At 34.4% G+C, this 23,774-nt stretch overlaps 1 non-coding gene across 1 annotated transcript; it reads right to left on the minus strand.

Moving 5' to 3' along the window:
- Positions 1–23,124: 23,124 nt before the first annotated feature.
- On the minus strand, positions 23,125–23,230 carry LOC141654559 (small nucleolar RNA R71). The gene has a single exon (XR_012548115.1). It is a non-coding gene; the product is annotated as a small nucleolar RNA R71 (small nucleolar RNA).
- Between the last annotated feature and the right edge of the window lie 544 nt (positions 23,231–23,774).

Consider the following 23,774-nt stretch of genomic DNA (forward strand, 5'->3'; position numbering starts at 1 on the left):
TATGAGACAAAGTACACAATAGTTCAATCATGGTTATTGTAAAGTTCAATCACGGCTATTGTAAAGTTCAATCACGATTATTCTAATAATTGAAGGCAATTATTATACGACTCTGATGTAATTACTCTATTTTTATGTTGTAAATAAGCATTGCTTCTGTCAAATTCAGATTCCAATTCATCTTCATCCTCTTTTTATCATCCAACTTCTTATTCGTCTTCCTCGCCTTCTTCTTCTAAAGCACGCTCAACAAATCGGAAGGGGGGTATATTAGCTTGGTTATTGTATTAACCAATCTCAATCATTTCATTGACGAAAATCAATTATTCTATTGAAAATGACCAGTAATTCAATTAAACAAGATGAAAACATGAGTTATTCATTACAATACCTGAATTTCTATATTAGAATAACTATCAATACCAGAGAATATTATTCTCAGTAAACAACGAACTGAGTTAACTATAAAATAACTACGTTTCTTTATTATTATAACTGAATTATTTTTTTACAGTAACGTAAGTATTCTATCATACAACATTAGTTATTCTATTATACGACGTCAATTATTCCATTGAGAGCATCAATTATACATATTCAACGTCATTCCACCTGTAAATCACCAAAACAAAAATGAAATCTTATCAGAATTTGTTGTAATCAACCCTTACTAAATCCCAATCATTTCATTGAAGAGAATCAATTATTTTATTAAAAATGACCAGTTATTCAATTAAACAAGATGAAAAAAACAAACATAGAAAATTGGCTATATTTGAGTTTCAGCTGAATACAATAACATGAGTTATTCATTACAATAACTGAGTTTCTACATTAAAACAACTATAAATATAAGAGAACATTATTCTAGTAAAAAACTGAGTTAACTATAAAATAACAACGTTTCTTCATTATAATAACTGAGTTTTTACATTAAAATAACTATACATACCAGAGAACATTATTCTCAGTAAACAAGTTATTTTATTACAGTAACGTAATTATTAGATCATACAACTTCAGTTATTCTATTACATGACGTCAATTATGGTTAGGTTCATATACCTATTATTTTTTTTTTTGGTGGAAATGTAAGTATTATTAAGCACCACCCAAATGGGTATCAGCAATTACAACCTATTCATATTCCTTACATAATTAATTAGGCATAAACATCTAATACACTATTCATAACAATCCTCTTTGCCTACACCATGTAATATCCTCCTGTTTAATCCCTTCCTTAGTACAATGTAGAAGCTTCAACTGACAGCCCTGCCTGACTGTTCGAAAAAATTCTCCAGGATGAATAACATAATGATTGACCCTGCTAATGTTTCTAGCATAACAAATCTGATACTGAGTAGCTACCATCAATGCACTTAACACTTTCCTGATGAAACCCGAATATTTCCTCAGTTTAAGCATTCCCCCAGGGCTAGGATTCCCATTCATTCTGATCTGCAACCAGTCAAACAACCTATCATAACAATGCCTGCTATAGATACACTTAGCAAATAAATGGTCATGATCCTCTTATTGCACAACACACATGGAGCAAGTACCCTGCGTTACAATCCCCATTTTGATCAGTTTATCCAAGGTGAGTAACCTGTTCTACTGAATAAGCCAAGAGTTAAAACAGTGGCTAATAGTATTAAACCTATTTCAGACCACATGGTACCATCTAACCCTGCTATTCTGATCTTGAATGAGCCAATTATATCCATCCTTGATGTTATATTCGCCATCTTTCCCCAACCATTTATCATCAACAAAAGCATCTCTAAATCTTGTCTTGACTTCACACACTTTCCTCCAAGCCCATGAACTTGAATTACTAGGACTATATTCCTTCCAATGTTTGCCTTTCATATAAATTTTATCAATCCATAAAATCCAGAGGTGATCCTTTTTACTGACAATCCACCAGACCAGTTTGCCCACTGCAGCTATATTCCAAACTTTGCTGTCTATCACTCCCAGACCTCCTGTTTCCTTACTCCTACAGACAGTTTTCCAAGACACCAAAGGAGATTTTGAGTAGTCATCTGTACCCTCCCATAAGAAATTTCTGCAAAGTGCTTAGATTTTGTCCATCACACCAGAAGGTAGGATAAAGATTTGAGCCCAGTAATTGTGGAGGGTAGCAAGCACAGATTTTACTAAAGTTAGCCTTCCAGAATAAGAGATTCTCCGTTTATTCCAGCCCCTAATTCTAGTAACCATCTTCTCCACTAAACTGTTACAGTCAACCTTAGATAATCTCTTATGAGAAATATTGACACCCAGATATTTAAAGGGAAGAGATCCCTTCTTGAATCCAGTATTCATTAGTATATCCCTCTCCACATCAGCTGATATGCCATTAAAGATGATGTCAGATTTCTCATTGCTAATCTGTAGTCCAGAAGCCTTTGTGAAGCTAGAGAACACTTCAATGATAGTGAAAACAGAAGCTATGTTACCTTTACAGAATAACAAAAGGTCATCCGCAAACATTAGATGGGTCAGTTTGAGGCTTCTGCACAGGGAATGGTAAGTAAATCTAGGACCAGTGCACACTTCTTTTAGTAGCCTACTCAAATATTCCATACATATGGTGAACAATAGGGGGGACAAAGGATCTCCTTGTCTAATCCCCTTTTGTTCCTTGAAAAATCCATGAGTATGCCCATTTAGAACAATAGAGAAAGTGGTAGTGGTCACACATTGCATGACAAGCCTAATAAATTTGGGAGGGAAATGTAAGCTAATGAGCATCTGATGGATAAAATTCCATTCAATGGAATCGTAGGCCTTCCTTAAATCCACTTTGAGCATACATCGAGTAGATACACTCTTCCTATTGTATAGTCTCACTAGATCCTGGCTTATAAGGATGTTACCCATGATGCTTCTCCCCTTTATAAAAGCTGCCTGATTAGGACTGATGATTTTAGGTAGAATAGGAGCCAGTCTAGCACAAAGAAGTTTGGAAATAATCTTGTAAATAGTATTACAGCAGGCTAAAGGTCTGAATTCCTTGACAGAAGTAGGATTTTTGACTTTAGGAATCAAGACAAGATTAGTGCTGTTCACCTGTTTCAGCAGGTGCTCATTTTGGAAAAAATCTTGCACAGCATTGCACACCTCTCCTTGAATAATCTCCCATCCAGCCTTGAAAAAACAACTAGAATAGCCATCTGGTCCTGGGGTTTTATCATCAGGAATTGAGAACACAATATTCTTAATTTCCTCCACACTGGGCTCCTTAAGAACATATACCTATTATTAGACTCTTCTAATAGTGAACTAATTAACTTCTTAATTTGTGTTCTTTAGATCTAGTGCATGCATAACAAAATAAGAGATTAATAAGAAAAAACAATGTCCCTTACATTGTAATTTTTGGATTTATGGGCACAAGTAAGGTCTCCTACCTTCACTTGTTCTTGAGCTATGATGAGTAAAAGGATGATCCTCCAAAATCCCAATGTAGAGATTCTCCTCTTGATTTCACCCAAGATTAGCCCTTATCACTACTAAATAATATTTGCTAGATTTTTATTTTGTAATCTACCTTAAAATTGATTACTAATACTCATATATTACATTAATAATATTAGTAATATCTTGAACAATTTGGATCAAACTTCTCAAGTTTTTAGAGGAAAAATTATGAACAAGAGAGAGGTTTTTCATGTTGCATATTTTAGAGAAAGATAGAGTAAAATAAGAAGAACAAAATTGATTCTTCTCTACACTCCAACCGTCCAAATGCTCTTGTATATAACATTTGTTGGTCTCCTCAATTTGTCATATGCAATTAGCTTTCTTATGTAGGTAGTAGGCTATGATTAAAGTCTGTCATAAGATGTTGGAGAATCTATCCAACAACTAAATGACAAAAACCAAAAACTCTAGCACCCTTTTGGTTTTGGACGGTACACTTAGTGTATATGGGTCCATTTTTGTCTTATAATATTTGTCCCAAAAATGCTTATAAGTCTTATGTTTAATTATCTCACATAATTAATTATTAATTTGATCATACAACAATTATATGACAAATTAATAAACATATATTCACTCAACTTATTGAGTAATATTTTACCATTATATCAACATATAATGGGTCCCATAATAGCTTGTTAGTTAAATTTACAACCTCTTGTAAATTTAAATAACTAATTACCTCTACCTCGAAATGTTTATAAAACCTCAACATAATTTAGTAAATTAACATATTAATTCACTAAATTGAATCATATTTAATCACATTACAATAAGATACATATTTCCTCTCATAAATATAAATTGTTCAATTTTAAGGAATTAATTAACTTGTATCAATATACAACTAATTAACTTTACTGATAAGGGCATCATCCTTTAGGTGTGACCTTAAGGGATCAACTGACCACCACCGTCCTACGACAGTAACGTCAAACTCTAGCAAGCCAATCGTTACCGATTAATGTTGATCAGTTGACTATTTAATTTATCATCCCTTTCGTATTCTTATTATGAGATTTAATTATGATATTAAATCATGTGATCGCACTATTGTTGAGGACACATATTCCAACAATCTCCCACTTGTCCGAGACAAGTGTGCGTCACCAATTCTCTTGTCCTATTACAATCTCCCACTCAATGCAAGGTGTCTCGCAGGTCGTACTTGCACTTGATCATATCTTGAGTGGTTTTCTCTATCTGGAGTATAACTGTCTGACCGGAATCGAGCGTGGCCACGCATTTCCAGTTCACTACTCCTCGTGTGGCCCTGAGATTTCAAATAACCCTGATAAGGGGGTGGACAATTCCTATCACACTAATCCCTTTGTTTAGCCACAGCTCATCATAACCCAAAATATACCCATTTGACCTCATTTACGACAGTCCTAGAGCATAAATCCAAGCCAATCAGAAATTTGTGCCAACTTGGGCGAATAGTCTCTAGTCAAAAGAATTGACTCATAAGAATACTATAGCAGCTCTTGCCACGACCAGGCTTTATGAATTACCAGAACTCTATAAGCGGTCACTGCCCGACAGAGTGTCCCATACAGTCTGCCTATGTGATCGACTAGTCATCCCATATGACTCTATGGCACTTGAACTTGCCATCAATCGCATCGCACTCTAGTCACTTTGAGACGTCACCTTCAATAAGTAACTAGGGGCCAATACTATGTCAATCCAGTTCACTTTAATGGGGTTCAATTTGTCTCTACAACCCATTTGGATTTAACAAAGTAACGGGTGAGTTTAATTAAATTCAAACGATAATTGCGATTATCATATATGAATAGTCAATACACTATTATTACTTCATATCTTATAATCTTTAGTGTACCTTTTACACTAGTTGAATTGCAATAAAAGGTTGGCAAGTGGATATACCATATATCCATATATTCCAACTTTATCAATTGCTATTTCCTTCTATTCAATGTTATTTCTAATACCTTGAATTTATCTCTAAGTATATGTCTAGTCTTCTCATTAGACTTGGGCTCTTTAACTTGAAAGATGCTCCCACTGTTATCACATAACTTGTGATAAAGTCTTTGGTAGAGGAATCTACTCTGATTCCCTACGTTAACCATTTTATCACAATTTACTTAGATTCCTTTTGTAGAATTTGCAATGTACAAAACTAAAACACTTCTCTAGTTTCTTACTCCTTAGTCAATAAAATCAGCCTAGGATTTCGACAAATCCTTCTCGGTTTGGAAACTAAAGTTTGTGTAACCCTTCAACACATAACTTAGTTTATCATCCAAACAATTGAACAAATCCTTAATTCTTCTCAAGAATCTCAAAGATGTTCTTTAAGGTTTTCACAAGACCATCTTATGAATTAACCTGTTATTGACTTATTATGCTCCTAGCATATACTTCATCACAGCGTGTGCGTTTGTTGGCATACATGATTAGACCTGTCAAAATTCGACCCGACCCGTTTTTTAGGGTTACAAACCCGATTTTTTTGACCCGCGACCCATTTGACCCGAACCCGAAATGACCCGTTATTTTAGGGTCGAGACCCGACCCGAACGGGTCGACCCGTTGGGTCAAGGGAAAATCATGAATTTTATTAAAAATGTTAATATTTATATATTATATTTGAAAATATAGTTAAAAAATTATTTTTTATTACTTAAAATTAAAAATTTAACCAAAAAGTCAATTTTATATAACTTTTATAATATTTAATAATAAAATAATTATTAAAAAAACTTTATTTTATTAATTATATCAATATAATTATTGTATATGATGAATATGATTAAAATAATAATTTTAAATATATTTTACTTTTTTAAAAAATATTTTTTAAATTAAAAAAATCGTTAAAAAAGACGTTAAAAATTATTTCTTGACCCGTATTCTGACCCTAACCCGACATGTATCTGACCCGACCCGTATTTGACCCGACCCGTATTCTGACCCGACCCGTATGACCCGACCTGGGACCCGACCCGCCCGACCCGTTTGACAGGTCAATACATGATCATTCTAATGGCGGAAACATTAGCAAATGATTTCATGTGATCAACAACTTAATAGGTTCAGTGAATGACCATGACTCCATCATAGTAATTCCACTTTCATCACCATGAATAACCTATTCAACCTTGTTGATTTTAAACAGATTTGAAAGATCTTATCATCATAAGACACTTAACTCTATGCCAATATTCTCTCACATAGATTCAGAAATCTTAGAATATATCGCACCTTTTCCTAGTCTTCCAATCACTCTTTCACAGAAGAGAGCATTGGTACATTATTCTCAATAAGTAATATATTTTCAACATATAAGACATGGAAAAATAATTCTTGCTCCCACTTAACTTCATGTATAATCATGATTCTTCAATCATGTGAATGATACCATTCTCGATTATCACATGAACGAAAAGTATAATCCTTTAATGCTTGCTTAAGACCATTCTAGGATCACTTAAGAAAGCTACGCAAAATATGTTAGGATTCTTAGATCTTTATCTAAGGTTTTGTGTTCCATACACATCCTTCTCTAAATTCCCATTTTAGAAAAGCGAATTTTTAATATCATTTTCCATTCTTCATCAAAATGAAATGTGGCAATTCCTAACATAATTTATCTTGATCAACATCTTCATGTTAATCTATGCATTTAAGTACTTTAAAGCTCTATTTACCTTTAAGAAGACCCTCGCCTTAAAGTAAATTTACTCTTGAGTAACAATTTTCGGATTGTAATGCAATGGCTCGGTTGTAACAAGGTCGATTTGGGACAAGGTCATAATACCATTACTTTCGCAAAACAACATTTTAACAAGACATGTGTGCTAAACTCCGACTGAGCTATACTCCCACTCTATCTTTATAGATTATAGTTTCATTACTTTCACAAAGTAACACATTAACTATAAGACATGTTTGTGACGATCCAATCTACTCCCACTCTATCTCTCAGAAATACATCTATCTTCTTGAGAGATAGCTTTGTGAGTCACAAACATACATATGGTGGAGTATTAGAAGTTTCTCTAGACTGACGCATTAACTCATAAAAGACCAGCCCTATCATGGCAGTTTGATTCATGTAATATGCGAGTCTTATCCATGTCATCTGTTAAATAGACTCTCTATTTCAGATATTTCCTGATTGACCATCCGCTTAGAATTACGTGTCCGTTTTGAATTGCAAATTTCCAAAATTGAGTTCGATAACTCAAACCGACTCATATTAGTTTGATCTTATGGGTAGTGACACTAGGTCATAATCCATATTTAATAAATCAAATTCATTACTTAGATCTTTGCCACTACGATCAGATCGTAATGCTTTAGTACTTTGTTCAATTAGTTCTCTACGTCATTTATAAATTTCTCAAATTTCTCAAATGCTTCACTTTATTTTTGATTAAGTAAATATACCCATATCTACTTAAATCATCGGTAAAAGCAACGAAGTAGTCATAAATTCTCCTTTGCGGTGATGCCCATTAGACCACATACATCGGCATGTATTAGCCCCAACAAATCACTTGCTTTTGTCCCTTTACCACTAAAGGAAGTACAAATCATTTTGCGAAGGAGACAAGATTCGCATATTCCATATGATTGAAAATCAAATGGTTCATTAAATCTAGTCGACACTAGCTTTCAATGCGTTTCTCATTTATGTGACCTAATCGAAAAAGCCAAATGTACAAATCATTTGGATTACTAGTTATGAGTCTTTTGGATTGTATGTTATAGATATCTTCTGTTGAGTTGGAAATGTCTAAAACATGAATACCATTAAGAGAATTGACTTGGCTCCCAGCCATGCTAATTTTCAAACAAAATACAACAATTGTTTTTGATGGTGAAAGAAAAATCCTTCCATGTCTAACATAGAAATTGAAATAATGTTTTAGACAAAATGGGTACATAATCATAACTATGTAGATTACAACTCAAAGCTTTTAGCTAAAATAAGTACATAAGTCCCTCTCGAAGTGGCGGCTACCCTAGCTCAATTTCCTTGTCGGAGATTTATATCACTCTTGTTTAGCTTTTCCACATTTCCAAACCCCTGTATACAATTACAAAGGTGAAAACCACAACCGGTATCCAATACCCACGTTGAGGTGGATGTATAATTTATATCAATAACAACGATTTCGGAAGAAATAGTACCAAGTGGAGTGACAAGTCCAGCTTTGATATCTCCCAAATACTTTGGGCAATTTCGTTTCCAATGGCCCATGACATTACAATAATGACATTCTTCGTAAGATTGGGCACCCTTCTTGGTCTTGGTTGTGGTAGTCTCACTATCCATTTCCAATTTATTATCAGGTTTGGGTCTCTTACCCATCTTTGCCTTTCCTTTAATAATACCATTACTCCTTTCAATTGCAAGGACATTCTTGCTAGAACTCCCACTCAATTTGATATTTCTCCTTGCTTCATCAAACAAGGATGCCTTGGTTTTAGTGAGATTTTCTTCACAAGATTTTCTTACCAAAGTGGTGGGCATAAATATTGGAGTGGGAGGTATGGAAGTGGTAAAATAGCAAAGATTTCCATCCTGACCAATGCAATGCGTAATTCTCTAATCGTATCATTGTCATACTCGGAGCACTTTTCATCAAATGATTGGAGCCATGAATTAATGGTGATTGGTGTAAGAGTATTAGATGAATCCATTGCGTATAAATAACTACAAAACGGAAATGAAGGAAATAATTAACATCTATCGTTTTAATAATACTTGTAAACAAGTATTGCATTTACATAGTGACCTCTACCCAACTATTATAAATGATTCCGAGATCCAAATTCATATTAACTCGGGCACGGTGAGCCGATTCATCCCTTGTTAATATAACTCGGTGGATTAACCTCCTAATCGATTCTACTTCTAGAACTCTCGGTCGATAAAAATTACTTTAATATTTATCTTTAGCCCAGAACACATGCGACTACGGTCACGAATACTTCCGTTGAGCTCAATCCAAATTTCGATGTAATAACATTTTATTACCCACTTACCCAACGTAACAAGTTTAGTACCCCGGTGAGCCGAGCCTACTTCCTCATGAAATTGGGACTCATGGTTTCTACTATTTGGTAAGGCTAATTCTCAATTATTATAAGTGAGAGGTCTTGTCAATTTGTTATCCGCGAAAGTAGTAATTGACCCCCATAACTTTGCCTAATCGTGAGATTAAGCCCCTCAAGTTTTAATTGGAGTGATTAGGCCCCTTAACTTAGATACAAAGTGAAATCAACCCCATACTCAAAATCTCATGAGAAATTGATATCTCATAACACAAATACAAATATTTAACCTACTACATAATAAAATTACGGAAAATAATACAAATAACAGAATTATAATATTATTTAGAAAAAAAATCATATCTTGGAGAAAATGCTGAAAATTTAGAAAATAAAATGAAAATTCTAAAACCTCTGAAAAAATTCTATATATATATTTTATATATATATATATATATATATATATATATATATATATATATATATATATATATATATATATATATATATATATATATATATATATATATATATATATATATATATATATATATATATATATTACATGTTATTTATGTACCGTCAAATTTTTTTTTTAATATATATTTGTCATAGAAAGATTTTTTTTTTCCAAAATAGTTAAACCAAAAAAGAAACAATTTTGTAGTCGAAATAAAGTTTATTATAAGGGGTTTTCGAGTTTTGGCAAATTTAATTATTCCTGTTTTTTTTTACAATTTTTGAGAATTGCTAAAAAATTTAGAAGAAAAACTCATTATTTACAAAAGAAAGACGTTTTTTAAGAATTAGTTTTTTTTTATAAAAAATTATATGTTGTGAATTAGTTTCAAATATATATTTTTACATTATTTATTATTTTTTTTTCGAAACTATCAATTTTAAATTAAAAATATATATATTTCCCAAAATCTGATTATATTTTAGGTTAAGTATTTGTTTTGTAGTATGAGATATTCAATTTCTCATGATATTTTGGATAAGGGGTTGGATTACACCTTTTGTCAAACTAATGGGGTTTAATTACACTTTTTGTCAAACTAATGGGGCTTAATTACTCCATTTGGAACTTGAGGGGCTTAATCTCACGATTAGACAAAGTTATGGGGGTTAATTGCTACTACGCGTTACTATCTATCACGTTTTAAGTGAACTAAAGCGGTGAACTACGATAATTATAATTAACATGGTCGATGACTCGATATGATATGCATGTGTTGTTATGGCGATTTGGCAATGCATGCAACATATTAAAATAAATGCTAAGCAATAATAATAAATTCCTAGTATGGCCTTCCTAAAATAGAAAATCAAATAATCTATTACATATTCGAAAACCAACTCCTTTGGTCCCTTGAATCTTCAAGTGGCACGTCTCCCAAGAACACCGTCTTTGTCGGAACGCCTTTTCGAATGGCACCGTCTTGGAGAAGCTCCATAATTACAAATAATAATAAAAATACAAAGCTATTCCTATTATACATTTGTAATATGAAAAACTAGTAAAAATAAAAGTGATACGAGATCACATTAAATTACAACCAAATCAATATTCCCTTTCATTACGGGTAATATTGATTAAAACTAAGGCCAGACTAAGATAAAATTACATAATTCAAAATTATATAAATAAAAGACATTCAACAATTGAAATATGCAGCATTATAATATGTATCTATCATGATAAATTATGTGCCAAATCGCCCTATTGAACTTATATCGTATATATAACCCGGGTTTTATGGAAATGCGTGATAATAACTTCTTAAAATCACAAATTAACACTTAAATCACATTTAAGCTCAAGTTAATTATCCTAAAACTATTAGGACTCAAAAATTAGTCATCACTCAATTTTTGACAATAATTCAACTTGATTTAATTATATGCTCATTTTTGACCTTAAATTCATAACATTTATGAAATAAATCCAAATTAAATTACAATAATTTCAAAATTTGAATTTTAAATTTTTGAACATTCTGGAATATTTCCATGACACTCATAATGTCAAAAATCATGGTTAAAATTTTCGAATTAATTTCGAGAAAATATAGTTGCAATTTATCGGTTTTATCTCATAAAACATCTAAAATATCCAAAACTTAATCCAATCAATTTTACAACTTTAGATCTAATAAGTGGGATATTTATGCAACCTAAAATAATTTTCTCATGCCATGCAATTCGTTTTAGCTATTTATGCTAAAATAGTCACTATTTATGCCATTTTTACACTAAAAATTCATAATTCATGCTAAATGAGATAATTTCATCTAAAAATTTACATACACAGTGTAAATCATGCATGTGAGAACATATTTAAGTTTCATGGCCTGGTTCGAAATGTAACTATTTTTAACCATTTTGCCTCTTTTAATCCATTTTTATCTCATAAAAATCATAAATCATGCAATATTAATCAAATTAATACGAGATTTTACACACAACTTGTAAAATATTCATGTGAGGTCATATAAAATTTTCAAGGTCAGAAACTAAATTTAGCCATTTTTAGTCATTTAACCTCCATTTATTCCATTTTTATCACATAAAAATCATAAATCATGAAATATTAATCACATTAATATAAAATTTTACATGCAATACATAAAACATTCATGTGAGGTCATACAAAAAGATCATGGCCAGTAGTGATATTTACTATTTTTAGTGAATAAAAGTCCATTTTACTCATAAAAATGCAATAAAATCACTAAAAATCATTAAAATGAGCACTAAATTACCATAAATCATAAAAATGACCTAAAAATATTTTAGGACCAGAATATATAACATGCATCATGATTTCGGGATTTACTCTTATAAATCACAAATTTTTAGTTTTATATGTTAACATTTTAACTCAGAAAAACAATAACCGATTATGCATGCAACATCCTATGCTCTGATACCACTTGTTAGGTTCATATACCTATTATTAGACTCTTCTAATAGTGAACTAATTAACTTCTTAATTTGTGTTCTTTAGATCTAGTGCATGCATAACAAAATAAGAGATTAATACGAAAAATTAATGTCCTTTACATTGTAATTTTCGGATTTATGGTGGGCACACGTAAGGTCTCCTACCTTCACTTGTTCTTGAGCTATGATGAGTAAAAGGATGATCCTCCAAAATCCCAATGTAGAGATTCTCCTCTTGATTTCACCCAAGATTAGCCCTTATCACTACTAAATAATATTTGCTAGATATTTATTTAGTAATCTACCTTAAAATTGATTACTAATACTCATATATTACATTAATAATATTAGTAATATCTTGAACAATTTGGATCAAACTTCTCAAGTTTTTAGAGGAAAAATTATGAACAAGAGAGAGGTTTTTCATGTTGCATATTTTAGAGAAAGATAGAGTAAAATAAGAACAAAATTGATTCTTCTCTACACTCCAACCGTCCAAATGCTCTTGTATATAGCATTTGTTGGTCTCCTCAATTTGTCATATGCAATTAGCTTTCTTATGTAGGTAGTAGGCTATGATTAAAGTGTGTCATAAGATGTTGGAGAATCTGTCCAACAACTAAATGACAAAAACAAAAAACTCTAGCACCCTTTTGGTTTTGGACGGTACACTTAGTGTATATGGGTCCTTTTTTGTCTTATAATATTTGTCCCACAAATGCTTATAAGTCTTATGTTTAATTATCTCACATAATTAAATATTAATTTGATCATACAACAATTATATGACAAATTAATAAACATATATTCACTCAACTTATTGAGTAATATTTTACCATTATATCAACATATAATGGGTCCCATAATAGCTAGTTAGTTAAATTTACAACCTCTTGTAAATGTAAATAACTAATTACCTCTACCTCGAAATGTTTATAAAACCTCAACATAATTTAGTAAATTAACATATTAATTCACTAAATTGAATCTTATTTAATCACATTACAATAAGATACATATCTCCTCTCATAAATATAAATGGTCCAATTTTAAGGAATTAATTAACTTATATCAATATACAACTAATTAACTTTACTGATAAGGACATCATCCTTTAGGTGTGACCTTAAGGGATCAACTGACTACCACCGTCCTACGACAGTAACGTCAAACTCTAGCAAGCCAATCGTTACCGATTAATGTTGATCAGTTGACTATTTAATTTATCATCCCTTTCGTATTCTTATTATGAGATTTAATTATGATATTAAATCATGTGATCGCACTATTGTTGAGGACACATATTCCAACAATTATTCCATTGAGCAAAAGTTTGAATATCAGTGATATTAACAACAGAACTCATCAACATAATAACAGTAGTTATTATATTAGCAAAATTACACAGATTTATACCTGAATTCATCAATGTTTGAATATCAGTAATATTATCAAGGTTATTAAGATTTTGATCGTTTGAATTCATCATCGTTTATACTGAAAATTACGAAAAAATACACATAAATCATAAGAAATTTGTTATTGATTCAAATACTGCAGTTGTTCGAGTATTAATTATGAAATTGTAAGAAATATACATAACTTCATTCTGATTTAAAAAGTTAGGGTTTTCGGAAATCTGAGTAATAATTGAAGAAAAAAACGACAGTTTCAATTGAATTAATCAAAATTGTGAATGAATTTCATGTAAAATTGTGGATTTTAGAAAACAATTGTGATGAATCGATGAATTTGTTGATCAATTTGAAGAGATTGTGCGATTTTTTTATCGTAACACAGTACGACGTTGTTTTGATAAAAAAGTTAGAGAGATATGAGGGAGAGATAGAGAGAGAAAGCAGGTTTGTGTGTTTGACGCAAATTATGTGAGCAATTGGTTTTGTTAGTCAATTGTATATATACATAGAGGTAACTCACGCAAAGTGATAAACTCACCGGAGCCTACCTCTATATATATAGTACGAACTGATTTATGGTGCGAACCGTACGAACTACCTTATTTATACACCTTTTTTTTTCAGATACATTTTATTACTTTACCAGATACACTCCTTATTCAGATACATTTTATAACATAGGTAGATACACTTTTTCCACACTAAAATTCTAGATGCACTTTTACACTTTTTTAACACTAATTTTTTTGGGAGTTTTAAGACTAACTCCGAGATACATTTTATACTATTTGCGGATACAATTTATTTATATGCGGATACACTTTGTGTAAATTCTTACAAGTTTTAATACTAACTCTCGGGATACGTTTCATGCTATTTGTGGATACATTTTATATTTTTTTGCGGATACACATGTCAATAAAGCCAGATACACATCCTATCAATCCCAGATACGCATGTCATTAAAGTCAGATACGCATCTTATCATAGATCTATGAGAAACGCGTTTCCAGATACACTAGCTAGTATCTCCGGATACACATGGTATTAATACGGGATGCACATGTATCCAGTATTAATACCAAGTGTATTCCGTATCAATACCATGTGTATCTGGGGTGTTATTTTGTGTATCCGATTTAACCATCGTCATCACAGCCCCCGCCACCACCGCCACCACCACCACCACCACCGCCAGCACCACCACCACTGCCCCCCATTACAACCACTGCCGCCACAACCATTACCAAGCAGACCCGACTAACACCACACCACTACCACCACCATCCCACAAATAACACCGGCTACATCACCCCCACCACCGCGAACGCCACAACCACCACCATCGCGAACGACACCACCATCACGGTTACAAACGATATGTATCTAGTATGTATACCAACTGTATCCGTGTATCCACTCTCCTACCATAATACCACAACCCACCACCACCCACCACCCACCGCCACCGCCACCACGAACACGAACCCCTGACCATCACCACGTCACCACCAACACGCATCTCTAACCATTATATCATCGCTAAGACCACCACTAGCACCCTTCTTAATACACGACCAGACACTAGTTCCACCAGTTGTCGCCAACAGCAACCCAGAACACGCTTGTAACATCTCCGACAACCCCCACGACCCCGACGAGTAGCCGACCACTGTCGTCACCCCATTCTCATCTCCACGACCATGCCTATTAACCCCAGATCCGACAAAACATCAAATCAACCCACCACCTGTAACTCCATTTTTGATTAATCTCGCACCATTAAAACGTAGATCTACAAAAAAAAGGAGCAAATTTTTGAAAAATGGTCACAATAATTACCATATCGGAAAATTTTGAGCCAAAATAAGTGGATAATATATGAGAACGACTCCAGTTATGTGGTGGTGGTAGTACGGCCAACAGGCTGGAGACAAGTCGAGGAGAAAACAAGAAAGCGACGAAGGGATTGAGGTGAGTGATGACAAGAGAGTTTATTGACGGTGGTCGCCGGAGACTCGCCGGACGTTATCTGACGGTGGGAGTTGGTCAAAAAAATGAAGATGGGAGATGATGGGAATTGGGAAGTTTGGTTTATTAGATTTGGTGTGATTTGAGTGTGGTAGGTAGGAGTAATGTGAGAGGCAAAGGATGTCACGTGAGGGGTAGTTGAGTTCTTTAATCTGAGAGTTTTTATTCAGTTCGTACGGTTCGCACCGTAATTTAGTTCGTACATGATCTTGATTATATATATATATATATATATATATATATATATATATATATATATATATATATATATATATATATATATATATATATATATATATATATATATATATATAAAATTGAGATTCTATGAGAACCACCAACATAATGAGAACCGTGAGAACTCCACCTTATGATTTTTTTTTAAAAAATAATGACATGTTTGGATTCGGCATGAAATTTTATGGCTAGATAACATATTTCTTGGTTTAAAAAACATAAACTAGAGATAAAAATTGAGACGAGATGCATTTTATTAATTTCTATGCACCTACTACTCATTTTCATGTATCTGACGATTTTCACGCACCTAGAACTCATTTTCATGCACCTACAACCTGTTGTTTTCATGCACCTAGTAATCATTTTCATGCATTTAACAACTTTCATGCACCTAGTATTTGTTTTCGTGCATCTATAACCGTTTTAGTATGCCTAATTGTATTTTTGTACATTAAGTTTATATTTTGTTAATAAAATCAATAAATTTTGTTTAGCTATACTAAAAATGTGTTTGAATAAACTAAACTAAGGGTAAATGATTCATCAAAACTTTCGGAACAAGATTTGATGATGATTTAGTAAGGGTTCTCACGGTTCTCATTATGTTAGTGGTTCTCACCGGATCCTGACTATATATATATATATATATATATATATATATATATATTTGATCATATGAGTCCTACTCCTTAAGTTGAGTCCCAAAGTCCTATTTTTAACCATTGGATTAGGCTTAATAGAGGTTGAGATTAAATCATAATATCCCACATATTTTAATCTCCCTCTCATCCAATCATTTCAGTTTGTAATTTTCGAAACACATGCATTGGGACTCAAACATACGTTTGTACTCCCTCCCTCAATTCTCTCAAAAAAAATTTCAGAAAAAAAAACTCCTCTCCTACTCTCTAGTTTTTGCGGTTCTCAACCATAACATTCCTCTTCTTCTTCATTACCGTGTTCTTCATTCAAGCAGTCATCTTCATTTTCTCTAGCTTTTGTTTTTTCTGATCCACAAAATCTAACTATAAACGGAGTCCATTGCTGAAGACGCCACTTTTTTGCACCTCAAAACCTAACTAAAACCCCATCCATTTTCTATATTCACCATTTTCTCTTTTGCGTAATCTTCAGTGAACTCGTTTGATAAGGCATGGTTTTTGATATTTTTTTTAGTTTATTGTTCTTCAATTATATTGCAAAAGACTATTCATCTTCACTTATTTTTTTTTTCTTTTTTGATTTTGTCATCTTCACCAAACTAAAGTTTTATTGTTGTAGACTGTTCATCTTTCATCTCCTTTGTTGTTTTTTAATCATGTTCACTTATTGCTCTTGAAGTTGTTCGTTTGCTGTGTTTTTGCTTTTTAATTAAGTTTTGAAGAATTTTTTTACGACATTATTTTCTGTTTGGTTGCTGTGTTTGAAGATCATAATTGACGGTTTTTTGTGTGGTAATTCTTATGTATTATGTGAATCGATTTACTAATTATATGTGATATTGTGTTAATGATGTTTTTTTGGTAATTTAAAATCACGATTGACAGATTTTTGTGTGGTAATTCTTACAATATATACATTTACACTTTGTAACTGCAGTTTTTTGGTTATTTAACTTCAGTTATTTAATTGTGTAACTTTATCCGACATTCAGACCTTGTAATGAACAGTGTGATTCTTTTTTAGCTGATTGTGTAACTCCCATTCTTTGAGTGTGTAATTTTTAGGGGTTCCATTGTTGTATGCACATTTTCTATAATTTATGCATGTTTGATTATGAAAATTCCTCAATCCTTTTATTGCAGATGTCTTCCGATGAAAAAGTTAAACAAATTGAAGAAGGGGATGCTCGCCTTCCTACGCAACAGATTTTTGTGAAATGTCGTGCTAAGAGAATATTTCAACTTATTCCTAAGTTGAATTATGCTTAGAGATCTTCCGTGAGGAGAATGGGTTTTGGTGGCTTGCTCAAGTTAAAGTTCATTAATTTCCCGCTTGCAGATATACCAATATTTCTCGATTGTTTTAAGGATGGAACATATGTGTTTAGGGTTCCTGAGTAGAAAGAGTTCATATGGTGACCAAATAGCATGGCTGCTTCTTTATACCCCTTGGTCCCAAAGAGCTCGAACTAGTACCTACTGGACAACATAAAGGTTCTAACAACCCTGAAAACAAGGAATTGAAAGATTGTTGGAGGAAACGTTTCGGCATTAAAAATCCGAATGGCTCCATTCTTATAGGAAAGATTAAACATGCAATTGAAGCCAACAAAGAGGGAGGAGATAACTTTTGCACTCTGTGAGTTTTGGTATGTATGTCCTCATATCTTGCTCCCACGTCTAATAACAGAGTTGTCTTCAAGCTTTTAAGAGCTGCAGAAGATGTCAGCGCTATCCCCCAAACTGACTAGTGCTCTTATGTTTTAAATACATGGTCAGCGCCAGAGAAGATGTTAAAAAAAGACACAAGCACTTGTTGGGTTGTATTCCCTTTCTGATGATTACCTATTTCCAGCGGTTTGATTATCGAGGTCACATTTGTCCCTATGATCTGCCACTTATCAAGCATTAGGATGTAGGGAGGTTAAAGAGTAGGATAAATGGTGAGTTGGGGGATGGGGGGTTGGGTCGTCAGACATGGTCTGTGGTTAAGTATCTGCACTGCATTCTTGCACCCACTAATACCCCGGTCAATGTTAGCGGCGATCCTTAGTTACTTATTTCATATACATCTAAACCAGAGTTTTACAAGAAGTTGATTCAAATTGAACTACCTCAAGGACTCGAGGATGATATTGAGTTGGAAGATCGAGATGTGGATGTATGTTTTTTTTTCTTTATTTGTTTTTCGCCTACCCATTTTATGAAAATGTAATATGCTATTTTATCTACATATTGTATACTATTGACCTGGAATTTCAACTCTACATTATGTACCTTTGTGCTGACATGCTCTGTAACTTTATTTCCTATACTGTTTAGCTTCAGTGTGTGTGTGTGTGTGTGTGTGTGTGTATGTGTGTGTGTGTGTGTGTGTGTGTGTGTGTGTGTGTGTGTGTGTGTGTGTGTGTGTGTGTGTGTGTGTGTGTGTGTGTGTGTGTGTGTGTGTGTATGTCTTTATCCCTTTCTTCTTGTTTGAATTAATTTTGATGTGGAACATCAGATTTTGGTGTGTATTTTTTTATTCAACCTGTACACGAGCTCTATTTAAAGATTCAGAGGAACACTATCGCCTTCCATGCATGGTATGCAGATGCAATTTCGGGGATCAAACACCTAATAACTGACAATAATGATCCAGCTGGCCTTGTCCTTTCACAGTCCACCCAAGATTTCTGGCAAAGTGACGAGCTTCATCGATATTGCGATGAAGTAGAAGATGTAGTTTAACGGATGAAATGTTCCGTTTCCAATGCACTTGTACTGTAGGAAGTGCGAACGACAACGAAAAATTATAATGAGAAAGATCAGATTGCTACTCTGCAATTGAATGAAGTTTTATGTGACCTCAATAAAGCTAGTTTTGGTGGGGGAGGTGCATGAATTTGCTTCGAAAGCAGTTGAAATGAAATCGTTATATGATTTATCTGACAAGGATACTCTAGAAGAGACAGAGGTAACGTTGGATTTGGATGTACAACAATGTTTCTCTAAGGCACTGCAACTTACTGATCGTATATTTATATCTGGTGAAATAAATGAGGTTTTGGGAGAACCGAAAAAGAATGGGGTTGGCCTGATTATGGAGGAAGGGCCTTCTAAATCGGATTTGAAGTCTATTTTTGGAGTGAAAGAGCTAGGGCGCTGTTTGGAGGTTTCTGAGGAAGCCCATTTGAAGTTATCTGACCGTATGCCGCCAATTCAACCGGCTTCTGAGGTTCAGGTTATCCACCTAGCCAACGAAGAAGTCCCATCAGCAAATGACCAAATTCAGACAGATGAAATAATTGACAGTGGTGGATTTTATAACACGGGTGAAATAAATGAGGTATTGTTAGGCCAGAAAGCAGAAAGGCCTGGAGCTAAGGAGGATGGATCACCCTCTAAATCAACGGAACTCGTTGAGCATGCAATCCTGAAGGAGGCAGGTTATACTGCTGATGATGTTGATGCAACCTTTCAACTAATGAATAAGCGCATGGGAGGGGGCTCTGATGTAAAGGCTGTTGATTTAGGTGTGGAGGTAGGCCGTATAGGAGAGGTTGTTGATGAGGATGGCGAGGGAAGGATAACACCTCCCTCCATTTATGTCCCGCAAACTGATATGATTCACCATCCATTTCTACTTCATTCTGTTGATGCGCTACCGTGCATGGGTGTGGTTCCTGAGAATCTAGGCTGTTCCCTTGACTGTGGATCCCCCGATACGGAGAAGATCATCGTGTCCAATTTTCTACGTCTTAATAAGAGCCTATTCTCAACAGTTTTAGGTTTGAGGAAATACATAATGGATTACGTCTTTAATGCACCGGATTCGGGTTAAAAATTTTAAGTAAACATTATCCTTAATATTTCGCAAATTCCTCGTTTTAAATTTCTTCTTTATTCATGAATTTTAATCGTTAATTATTTTTCCCCTTGTAGGGAACATTTGGTTTCATACACTGACGTTTACCTCATACCTCGTGAAGACCTGATTTCCTAGCTTGCTACCTAAAAAACAGGTGACGAACAATGTTATTGATTGTCGGTGTTTGTTACTGAATCACTTGATGAATGAGAAGACTGCACCCATAGCAAGGAGCCGTTGTTTCTATGGGCTTTCTCATACTGTAAGTGTGCATGTAATATATTTTTTTAGTGTCTTTAGAGTGTGATACAAGCAATTTATATAGACTTTTTAGCCTCTTATTGCACGCATTTCTATGCCTTTTTATATCACTTTGTATTGCAAAATGCCCCGAATTGGCTACTTTGGTTTGTTTTGTCTTAATTGCAGAAATGGACCCGAAAGTAGTGGAATCGCACTTTATTCGTCCCATTTAGCATGCATTATAAGGAGACGGAGATTTTAGAGCTGAGTCGTACCTCAGGATGCGTGAAGAAAGGTCATATGAAGCTGCCAAGACGAGTTGAAGACTGATCTTAGTAGAAAACACTCGATCGAGAGGTTCTGGAGTTCGATCGAATGGTTTGGCAGGAACTGAAGGTCGATGAAGTAGTTCTATATACTCGATCGAAATGAGCTTTTATGAAGTTACTCGATCGAGAGCCTAAAGTGCTCGATCGAGAAGATTTGCTGGAGAAGACCTCGATCGAGTAGTCTGAAATGACTCGATCGAGGGGTTTGCTAGTTTACACGGGCTATCTAATCCGTGTTAGGTTTATTTTGTTAATAATTTCGCTCTCCTATATAAGGAAGTGAATATTAGGTCTAGAGGGACTTTTTGGACATACTGCTACACTTCTAAAACTTGGCTTAATTACGTTCTTTGCTCTCTTTTGACTGCTGAAACTTTTCTGCCTCTTTTCTCTCAGATTCGGATTGTAATCATTCTTTTCTCTTTAATCTAAATCTTGTTTGCTCTCATTAATTGTTCCTTTATTCTTGTTTATGCTTTATTATCATCTCTTTATTATGTCTCTTATTAGCATGCTCTTTGTTGTTATTGTTAACTGCCCTAAGAACATGAGTAACTAATTTCCCTATGTTAGGATTAGGGGATCCATAATAGAATTGTGACGATGTAGTGAATGGATTAGACAATTTACATGTGAGAACCTGTGACCGACCGTAGCAATATAACTGTAACATATTTAGTTGAGTGCACGCTTCTAAATAACATTTATTTGGTTAGCTTTGTTCCTTGATCGGAAGATTGGAATAAACAGACCTGCTATGAACAGTAGACTACCTTAATGAGGACGAAAGTTAAGTTAGTGGAAATCTAGGGTGGATAGCGGACCGGAAGGACCTTTCCCTTGCCCTTCTCACAGTAGATTGTCTAGGCTATTTGCAACTGAGTCGATAAACTGCCATGGTGAACCGAAATCCTAACATACCTCTTTTATCTGATCACTTATATCTCATTTTCTCACTTCATTGCTCTTGCTTTATTGCTCCTGCCTTTTAATCCTTAGTAGTTTAGAAAACCAATTTCAAAACCCCCCATTTGTGACTTAGATAGACGGACTTACAGATAGATACCTTGCCTCCCTATGGAGATCGACCCTACTTATCACTAGCTTCTGTTAGTTATATTTATGTATTTATTTTTGGTACATAACGACAAGTATCAAATTTTGGCGCCGTTGCCGGGGAGGCAATAGCCTATTTGGTTGTTGTTGTTTCGTTTATCTCTTTCCGTCTAAGGGAATTTTTACTCCTTGAGACAGTTCTCACTTGTTTCCTTCAGTGTTGTGTATGTCCAGGTCAAACAGGTCAGAATTAGTCCCAGCTGATCCTGAGCTAGAGAGATCCTTTCGGCATAGACTAAGACTGCAGAGGAAGATTTAAAAGGAAGTCTTGAGTACTTTTGAACCCGAGCTAGAACACTTTTTATTCGTAGAAGATCCGTCTTGTGAAGAAGACAACTCTATTTCTGCTATAAAGCCGGTGAAAATTCCTAATATTGCAAGTCATTCGGAGCCCACAATTGCATCAATCCTTAAGGGTTTTAAGCTTTCGACAGAGGATGGAAATACATTCGGTATCAGGCCGTCCTACATAAACCTAGTCGAACGAAACCTGTTCCGAGGTGTGGCAGGTGAAGATCGTGTGGCAGGTGAAGATCCGCGCAAACACATGGAAGTTTTCACTGACTACTGCTCTACCATTCCCGCTACAAAGGGAGTGACGCAGGACAAGATTAAGGAGGTCTTATTCCCTTTTTCTTTAACCGATGGAGCCCGAGAGTGGCTCACCGATCTTGATAGAGAAGTAGCTGGTATCACCAACTGGGAGACTCTTGCACTTGCCTTTTATAAAAGGTATTTTCCTCCACAACGTACCAATCAGCTGAGAGGAAAAATTACAAGTTTCAAGCAGCCACATGATGAGAATTTTTATGAAGCTTGGTATCGTTTCAAGAAGTTGGTGCAGTCTCTTCCTCATCATGGTTTTGATCAGTGGTTCTTGTGTAACCAGTTCTATAATGGGTTGTATGACGACCACCGTGCTATATTGGATGCCTCATTTAATGGGCGATTTCAGAACAACAATGATGATGATAAGGGATGGGGCATCATAGAGGAGATGGCTACACACTGTGATGAGTATGGAAATCCGAGAGATGGTATTCGGACAGTTAATTCAGTTGATAATGCTGTTGTGGCTCAGTTGGAAGCCATGAATGCTTGTTTTGACAAGTTAGAGTTGAAGCATGATGATAATCAACAGACGGTTCACTTGTTGACTAGACAAGAGGCCGTTACTTGTAAGAGATGTGGGAGTAATGACGGTCACACTGCTGTTGATTGTCTAACATAGAAGGAGCAAGTCCTTGCCTTTCAGCAATATAGGCAAGGAGGGGGTTCGTATTATAATAATCAAAGTGTCAGAATGTGCTTAATCCTACTCCTCCGCAGCAGCAACAAGCTTATGTTCCTCCTCACAAAGCTCAACAAGGCTTTCAAAAGCCTCCATCCTTTCCACCACCGCATCAAG

This window comes from Silene latifolia, chromosome 4 (genome assembly GCF_048544455.1).
Source record: "Silene latifolia isolate original U9 population chromosome 4, ASM4854445v1, whole genome shotgun sequence".
Lineage (NCBI taxonomy): Eukaryota > Viridiplantae > Streptophyta > Magnoliopsida > Caryophyllales > Caryophyllaceae > Silene > Silene latifolia.